Source organism: Dendropsophus ebraccatus, chromosome 11, assembly GCF_027789765.1.
Source record: "Dendropsophus ebraccatus isolate aDenEbr1 chromosome 11, aDenEbr1.pat, whole genome shotgun sequence".
In the NCBI taxonomy this organism is placed as follows: Eukaryota; Metazoa; Chordata; class Amphibia; order Anura; family Hylidae; genus Dendropsophus; species Dendropsophus ebraccatus.
Genome location: NC_091464.1, coordinates 34,551,613 through 34,561,501, shown reverse-complemented (window position 1 = coordinate 34,561,501; position 9,889 = coordinate 34,551,613).

Below are 9,889 nucleotides of genomic sequence, written 5' to 3'. Positions count from 1 at the left end.
CACTGTATTCTCTACCTGTAACACCACACAGCACACTGTATTCTTTACCTGTAACACCACACAGCACACTGTATTCTCTACCTGTAACACCACACAGCACACTGTATTCTCTACCTGTAACACCACACAGCACACTGTATTCTCTACCTGTAACACCACACAGCACGCTGTATTCTCTACCTGTAACACCACACAGCACTGTATTCTCTACCTGTAACACCACACAGCACGCTGTATTCTCTACCTGTAACACCACACAGCACGCTGTATTCTCTACCTGTAACACCACACAGTACACTGTATTCTCTACCTGTAACACCACACAGCACCCTGTATTCTCTACCTGTAGCACCACACAGCACACTGTATTCTCTACCTTTAACACCACACATCACATTGTATTATCTACCTGTAATACCACACAGCACGCTGTATTCTCTACCTGTAACACCACACAGCACGCTGTATTCTCTACCTGTAACACCACACAGCACACTGTATTCTCTACCTGTAACACCACACAGCACTGTATTCTCTACCTGTAACACCACACAGCACGCTGTATTCTCTACCTGTAACACCACACAGCGTGCTGTATTCTCTACCTGTAACACCACACAGCACACTGTATTCTCTACCTGTAACACCACACAGCACTGTATTCTCTACCTGTAACACCACACAGCACGCTGTATTCTCTACCTGTAACACCACACAGCGTGCTGTATTCTCTACCTGTAACACCACACAGCACGCTGTATTCTCTACCTGTAACACCACACAGCACGCTGTATTCTCTACCTGTAACACCACACAGCATGCTGTATTCTCTACCTGTACATATACGGTAATACATTGTATACATCTATATAACTTTAAATGTACTTTTAATAGAAAACAAGTTTTTCTTATCCGGAGTTCCCCTTTAATATGCTAGGTGAATCCTGCCCTCCGCCCAAAGAATGAACAGGTTCATTCTAGGCGGACGGCGGAATCCGCCTATGCGTAGAATGGAGTCTATGGCAAGGGCGGAGATGCGTGCGGGTGCAAGGGGGGGCAAGCGGCGGAATCTGCGGCGGGTTATCCGCCCGGATTCCGTACTGTGCACATACCCTCACTTCTATGCAGCTGAAATGATATTAGGTAGCTGGTTATAAAGGAAGGTTTCATAACTGTGTTTCACAACGTGTGCTTAGTTACACAGTCCCCATGCAGCAAACTTACAAAACATGAAGATAATACTAGAGAAATAAGCTTTATAGGAAGTTTCTAAAGGTACCATGGTTATAAAAATACTCCTCATCTTATGTCAGTAAACAGACCTGAAAACAGTCATTTTAAAGGGGTTGTCTGGACAGGATGCTTTTTAGACATCTGCTTAGAAAGGAGGGGGGATTAAAAAATAACATACCCTAGTTGCAGGAACGTGACATCACAAGCGGCCACAGTCATGTCCCGTCTCACCCACTAATTGGCTGAGCGGGTCTGTGAACCAGGTAACAATGCACAGCAGGGAGCAAAGCTGCATAATACTGGCAGCGGCCCAGGAGCCAGGATGATTATTTTATTTCATTTTTTTATTTAACCCCCCCCCCCCCCCCCCCCTCACGGGGCAGATACCTAAATGTAGATAACTTGATGTATTGTACAACAATTTTTTTTGACACTGTTGATCAAGTATAAAAATCCAGTTGGATTAAGAGAAGAAAGCAGTATCCAGGAAAACAGCTCCATTTTTCCTTTACACCAGCTATGGTAAATTACCACCAATGTATCAGTGTAGCCCAAAGTATTTCTCTACATTGCTTAAAATGGAACAATGCCAAGTACAGTGCTCCCTGAAACAGCCACAGTGTATGAATATGCATAGTGCCCAACCCCCCCCCCCCCCCCCGCTCACAATACATATATGAATATGCATAGTGGGCAACCCATTTGGCCCGCCCAGCCCACCCCCTCCCATGCCACTCACTATGCATATATGAATATGCATAGTGGGCAGCCTTATCCCCTCCGGTGATGCTTACTATGCATATATAAATATGCACAGTAGGCGGCATAGGAGAGGGCGTGCCGAAGGGGTTGTTCTGGGCCGTCCACTATTCATATTAATATATGCATAGTATGGGGGGGAACACAGGAGGGGGCGGGCTGAAGGGGTTACTCCGGGCTGCCCACTATGCATATTCATATATGCTTTGTGAGTGGCACGGGAGGGGATGGGCCGAGTTGGTACTCCAGGCCTATGGGTGATGCCCCAAATGCTCCTAAACCCCTGATTAGCATAGGGGCAATTAGGGGCTATCTACAGAGTGCGGAGAAGAAGAGAATGATTCACAGCCCTGCAGTTATAAAAGCTTTTGAGGCATATCAGCAGGTTTATTGGACAGAACCTGCTGACAGTGCCGCTTTAAGCTATACCATATGTTTCTGCAATATTTGCTCTTATTTTCTTTAGATTACCCCTTTAAGGTGCCATTTTTACTGTAGCATAAATACCGTAAAAATAAAACCCTACCAAAAAGTGCTGAATTGTGTGTTTTCCATTCCACCCCACAAAGATTATTTTTTTGGTTTCACAATAGTTCATCTTGTGAAATGAAGGTTTCGAAAACCAGTGTCAGCTTTGGGTTCCTAGGGCCACCAATAAAAACTGATTCTGGGAGCCCAACTCACACTTCCTGTGGATGAAAATATTACCAAATCACTTTTAGGTCACATGCACACAAATATCTTCTCTTACATTGTTGATGAAATGGGCACAGTGACAATGACCATGCGATTACGTGGGTGCTGCAAGTGTGCTTCTTATGAGCACTTACAGTAAAATGTTTAAGGTTATGACTAGAGATGAGCGAACCTGCCGAGGTTCGGGTTTGTATGAACCTGAACTCTCGGCGTCTGATTCCCGCTGTCTGCCCACTACGTGGAGAGGGAGGATACAGCCGGAGGACCGCCTGGAAAACTGAGATACAGCCTATGGCTATGGCTGTATCCCAGTTTTCCAGGCAGTCCTCCGGCTGTATCCTCCCTCTTCACGGAGGCTGCAGACAGCGGGAATCAGACGCCGAGAGTTCAGGTTCATACGAACCCGAACCTTGGCAGGTTCGCTCATCTCTAGTTATGACTTAACTTTAGGGGTTTGTGGTCAGTTGGGGGGGGGGTATCAAAAATTTGCTATGGGGCCCAGCCATTTCTAGTTACGCCCCTGGACATTGTGGTATTTATGGTTTTAATCTATGCACAGCCATATGGGGGCTTGTTTATTTGCGGGGCCAATTGGACCTTTAAATGGCATAGTTCATTTTACCATATAATGTATTGTGGAACAAATGTATGTGCTATGCTTGGGTGAAGAAGATGAAGACTGATAGTGAGGGAGAGGACAGGCCCCACACTACACTAATACAGCCTGCTCTAGCTCGGGCCCACTGGATGATTCACCAGCTTCCATGTTATGGTTCTTAGAATGCAAGGAGAGGGAAAAAAAAGGCATCACCAAAAAGTCTTATGAAGGAATTAAAAAAAAAAAAAAATCGAACAGCTGGACATGAAAACAAGCCGAGGCAATTTACTATATTCTTGTTAATATAAAACTTTTTATAGCGATTTTCAAGAATTATTATATAGACACAAGCAATTCAGCTACTAGAGAAAGAAAATAAAGTTGCCACTCTGCCAGCTCAGGAAGTTGTGACAGTTCCACACCTCTCAGACAGGAAGGGCGAGGGCTCATGTCAGTTACAGAGGAATTGACTTATAGCGGTAATGTGTGATGAAATGATGGAAAATGCACATATAGATATATATATATTTTTTTTACAGATTTGTTCTATTGCAGACTCTGACAATCAGATAACGCCAATGTGCAGACACACTCATTCAATTGGTAAGATAATTATTGTGAAACTTAACATACATTTAAAGGAACCCTTACACAAAAACCAGTATGATATGTTATTACAGTTGTTCAACCCAAATTACAAAATTTACAAACTTTCAACTGTTTGCAAGAAAAAAACAAATAACATTTTAAAGTGTCACTGTCATTATAACTTTCAATATCTAAATCAACAGTAGAAGTGATATCAATCAAGTTTGCAATATACATTCATTTATTTTTAGTTATCATGGAAAACAAGGTACTTCCTGTTTTCTGACTCTTAGGAGCCTAAAAACAGGAAGTCCTGTGTTTTTCAGGTCACCTGAGCGCTCAAAGAGAATTTGATTGATGGACACATTGAGCATGTGACTCTCTGTACTGGTCAGACTTCCTGTGTTTAGTCTGTTTTTTTCCCCAGCCAGCACAAGACTAAAAACCTGCCTTCAGGAGACTGGACCTGGATACAAGTAAGTATAGCTTTGTTTTGCAGCATGATAACAAAAAAATAATGAATGTAAATTGCAAACTTGCTTTATATCACATCGACTGTTGATTTAGATTTTGAAAGTTATAATGACAGGTACACTTTAAATAGTTCAACACGACTAATATAGTGAGTGGCTTCTCCAAATTCAACCCAAAATGGCACTTAAAATAACTGCCATATTCTCCGAAATATTCAATCCCTTTATGACCAGATGGAGCCTAATGGGAGCGTGGGCATGGACAAATTTATGGCCCATTGCTTTGTATTGGGCTATTCAAATGTTCACTCTTTTCATGGATCTCCAAGCTGTTCCGTTTAAAAATATGACATGTCATAACTGGGAACGGAAACACGGAACGCATTCCCATAGAAATCAATGCACTGATCAGAGAGGTAGCTAGCACACCACAATCACAGACCAGGAAAAACACTGAATGTGTGAATGCAGTAATAACTATAGTAAGGGCAACTTTGCTTGTTCATTTAGTATTTGTATTACATCATGTGAATGCGGCTCTGAACTACAATGCAGGTTGCAAAGGTGCCCATACACCATACTGAAGTCAGACAAACCCGCCGCCCATGGGTGTGGCTGACTGCATAAGATGTATGGCGGCCTCCTGACCCTCCACTGATATGATGTTGGTGGAAATTTTTCCACTTGACCCATTTGTTCTTGGAGGCATGGGCTGAGGCCAGGCTGTGGCTCAACCCTCCCCTTCCCATAGAGAGAACATGAATGCTCAACCATGCCAAATGTTCTTGTATATAAGGAGGTCAAGAAAGATAACTGTTTGTCTGAAAGTTAATGAAAACGCATGGTAGCCATTAAGGGTTGTTCAGCCAAAAAAAAAAAAAAAATCTTTAAAATCCACTGGTGTCAGAAACTGCCAGAGATTTGTAATTTACTTCTATTAAAAAATCTCAAGTCTTCTAGTACTTATCAGCTACTGCATGACCTGCAGGAAGTGGTGTATTCTTTCCAGTCTGACACAGTGCTCTCCACTCTGACACTGCTGCCACCTCTGTCCGTGACAGGAATTGTCCAGAGCAAGAGAGGTTTTCTGTTTCAATATATTTTATTGATTTTTTGTCAATAACTTTTTTGCAAACAAAAGTAAAGTTTGTCAAACAAAAGTATAACAAGAGTACATCGAAAGTACAACAGATAAAACAGTTTTCACAAATGGAATAAGAAATAGAGCTAAGGTAAAGTTAACACTAACGTAACATGTATAAGATAGCATGTCTATCAAAATATGCATGAGGATGTATTGAGTCTGTATGTGATATCATCGTATATGTAATTATAGCTTATTCAGAAAACAGATAAGAAAATAAACAGAAAAAGTGGACTAGATGTCCATAACGACCACATCTCTCTAAATTTTTTAATTGTTTTGTTGCCATAGGCTATAGCCTCCTCGTATTTATAAGTTATATTTAATTCTTGTACCAGTTCTGATTTAGTAGGGATGTTGGACGTTTTCCAACGTCTGGTGAGTAGTAATTTTGCTATTGTCGTAATCAGGCAGAATAATATCCTGTGTGGAGGCACAATGTGCTGTATTCCTAGACCAAGCAGTACTAATTGAGGTGTGATGGGAATTGGATATTTAAAGATCTCGAGAATCAAATCGGAAACCTCCGACCAATAATTCGTCATGAGAGGGCATCTCCACAGAATATGAGTCAAAGATCCCTCACTGCCGCAATTCCTCCAACACAATTGCGACAACGATGGGAACATACTATGTAATCTCAGAGGAGTATAATACCATTGTAGTCTAGATTTAATGTTGTTTTCAACATGTGAAACACAGTGGACAGCTTTGTCAGACCAGTAAAATGCTTGTTTCCAGTCGTTTTCAGTAGGTGAGATATTTAGGTCTGATATCCATTTTGCGAATGGACCTGTAGGTTCAAATGTTACCAAGTTGCCCAACAGATTGTAAATATGTTTTATACCTTTCGGTTGTAGTTTAAATAACTGCATAAGCTTAGTACTGTATTTTAGTGAGGTGTGTTTCTTTGACATGAGATATTGTCTCACTTTTAGAAATTTATAGAGATCTTCTTTAGGTAAGTTATAAAAGTTTTCTAAGTCTAGATATGTGTGGAGAATGCCCTCTCGGAACAGCTGGTTTACCTCTAACAACCCCTGGGTCACCAATTAGATAAGTCAATTGTGGGAATAGAGGTTTTCTATGGGGATTTGCTTCTGCTCTGGACAGTTCCCTATATCTACAGAGGTGGCAGCAGAGAGCAATGTGTCAGACTGGAAAGAATACACCACTTCCTGCAGGACATACCACAGCTGATAAGTACTAGAAGATTTGAGATTTTTTTTTTCTCCATAGAAGTAAATTACAATTCTCCATCACTTCCTGGTACCAGTTGATCTGAAAGATTTTTTATTTTTTTTTGCTGAGTTACCCCTTTAACTCAGGATCAGTACAAAGTACAAAGAATAAACGCATATTTAACTGTAACATGGTGTTTTATCCCTCAAGTATCCATATATATGTAGTGAGTACAGTGCATAAATAAGTGACGGAGGTTTTCTACATGTATCTTTAAAAGAAAAAAAAAAAAGCGATTGATATTATATATATATATATATATATATATATATATATATATATATATATATACACCTAACTATCTAAAATTTTCCCCTCCCAGAAGATGTCTGGTGGGGGTAACCAGCTCCCCTGTTCCCCCTGCTTACGAGCGACTCTGATTACCCGATATGCTGTTACTTCTGGTCCCCACTGCAGCCCCGCAAGCAAATTCATCAGTTATCAAAAGGTTTTAAATTGCTTAAAGGCTATCTATTCAACATTTCCTATTAGAATCAATGCCCCACACAAAACACTGTGAATATAAGCATAGCCCTGAAGATATGATGTGAAATGGGAAGTTTAAGAATATAACATTTACAGTAATAACCCGGCTACTCTGCTCAGCATTTTATGTTATATTTTTTTTTCTCCACAACTTACTTCAGCAGTTTTTTTTTATAGCCCTTTGCACTTTTCTCTGTACAGAAGCCTGGGATGATATGATGGGCCTGGGACAGGATGAAAGAGTATTGTAAAACTGCCTGAAATGTATGAACCCATTTAACTATAGAGTATATTGGCCAATAACATCATGGATGCAACCTTTTTGATAAAATTGCAACATTTTTCAGAAATACAATTTTTTGGGAACTTAAACAGCAGATTCGTACATACGAACCTGCAGTTATGTACCTAGCAGGGCAGTTATGTAGCAGCAGGGCTTCTTATTTTCCTCCGTGACACTGTTTTTGAGTATTTAGAACTTAAAGGTTCTTTCAAATCAACTGATTTCAGAAAGTTATATAGATTTATAACTTATATCTATTAAAAAATCTTCCCTTACCTATCAGCTGCTGTATGTCCTGCAGGAAAAGTTATTTTTAGAGATGAGTGAAACTCAAGCATGCTCGAGTCCATCCGAACCCGATCGTTCGGCATTTGATTAGTGGTGGCTGCTGAAGTTGGATAAAGCCCTAAGGCTATGTGGAAAACATGGATATAGTCATTGGCTATATCCATGTTTTCCAGACAACCTTGGAGCTTTATCCAACTTCAGCAGCCACCACTAATCAAATGCCGAACAATCGGGCTCGGATGGACTCGAGCATGCTCAAGGTTCGCTCATCTCTAGTTATTTTCTTTTCAGTCTGACACAGCACTCTCTGCTACCACCTCTGTCCATGACAAAACTTTCCAGAGAGGCAGCAAATCCCCACAGAAAACGCTCTCCTGCTCTGGACAGTTCCTGTCTCGGACAGAGGTGGCACCAGAGAGCATTAGTGTCAGCCATAGGTGTGATGTGCAGCAGCTCCTTTCTCTCCATGTCGTATTTTACTTTTCTCTCTTTTCTGAGAATTTGGCACTCCTCTTTATAAGACCCACATGACCCAAATTAGCAGGAGACATCTGTGCACATATGTCAAGTACCTCCTATCTTTCCCATTTTACCTGCAGGAGCTATGGTGAGTACAAGACCACATTCACACATATGTTGTTTGGCAGCAGCTTTCTCCGCCAGTGGTGCCTGCTGGGTTTTGGGGGGGCCCTTTGGGTTTGGTCCTGTGACATTGGGGTTGCAGGGCCATTTTATGGCCTCCCTTCCCTGCTTGTGCACGCTTTGCGGGGTTGGTGGTCGCTGAACGACAAAGTGTGGAGATAGTGTAGGGACTAGAGATGAGCGAACCTCGAGAATGCTCGAGTCCATCCGAACCAGATCGTTCGGCATGTGATTAGCTGGGGCTGCTGAAGTTGGATAAAGCCCTAAGGCTATGTGGAAAACATGGATATAGTCATTGGCTGTATCCATGTTTTCCAGACAACCTTAGAGCTTTATCCAAGTTCAGCAGCCCCAGCTAATCAAATGCCGAAAGTTCGGGTTTGGATGGACTCGAGCATGCTCAAGGTTCGCTCATCTCTAGTAGGGACCCATGTAAACCAGGAGACCGGCATGTGGTACATGGGGCAATATGGTTTGATCAAATTATATACCAACATCCTGGCGTTGGTTTTTAAATGTAGCCGAGTGGCATTAGTGTCAGCCGTAGGTGTGATGTGCAGCAGCTCATTTCTCTCCATGTCGAAACTTGTAGTGAAGTTGGCACTTTTGCTACAGCAGTCATTGATGCCAGTTTTAGCAGTAAGTAGAACCATTAGAACTATTGCGAGATTTATCAAGCATGGTGTAAAGTGAAACTGGCTCAGTTGCCCCTAGCAACCAATCAGATTCCACCTTTCATTTTCCAAAGAGTCTGTGAGGAATGAAAGGTGGAATCTGATTGGTTGCTAGGGGCAACTGAGCCAGTTTCTCTTTACACCATGTTTGATAAATCTCCCTCTATGTTTCCTAATGTTTGGCTAAGTTGAAAACTTTTCAAAAAATGATTAAAGCCATGCATCATTTACTTCATCTAAACTAACAATGCAGACAACACAACCTTTGTCTTGTCTACTGAAATCCATGTTAGTTTCTTATCATAACTGTTATTGCTGTTCTTTCAGAGATGCCGACAATCCATGATCTGCTCTGCAGCTGAAGACTCATTTGTATAAATGATGCTTTGTGGTGAAGTAAGCGGTGAGATGTGCACACCACACTCCATCCAGGTCTCATACCACTGGGAAACAGTAGTGAAAAGAGAACTTCAAGAACATCTGTCTCCACACTACTAGTTCAATGTCATATAACAATATATTCACATAGAAAGGCTCTATCCATTGCTGTTTTGACTCTTAAAGTGTCAATGTTGTTTGTAAAAAACTTTTGACATGTCATAAAGACATAGAGAAGAATTCCTACAACATCCATAATGAAGTAACATGAAATTTATTCACAGATCAGCGTACGGGGTGCAACGTTTCGACCCAGGCATAGAGACTTTGTCAAGCTTATGCTTGGGTCGAAACATTGCACCCCTACACCCTGATATGTGAATAAATTTCAGGTTACTTCAATAT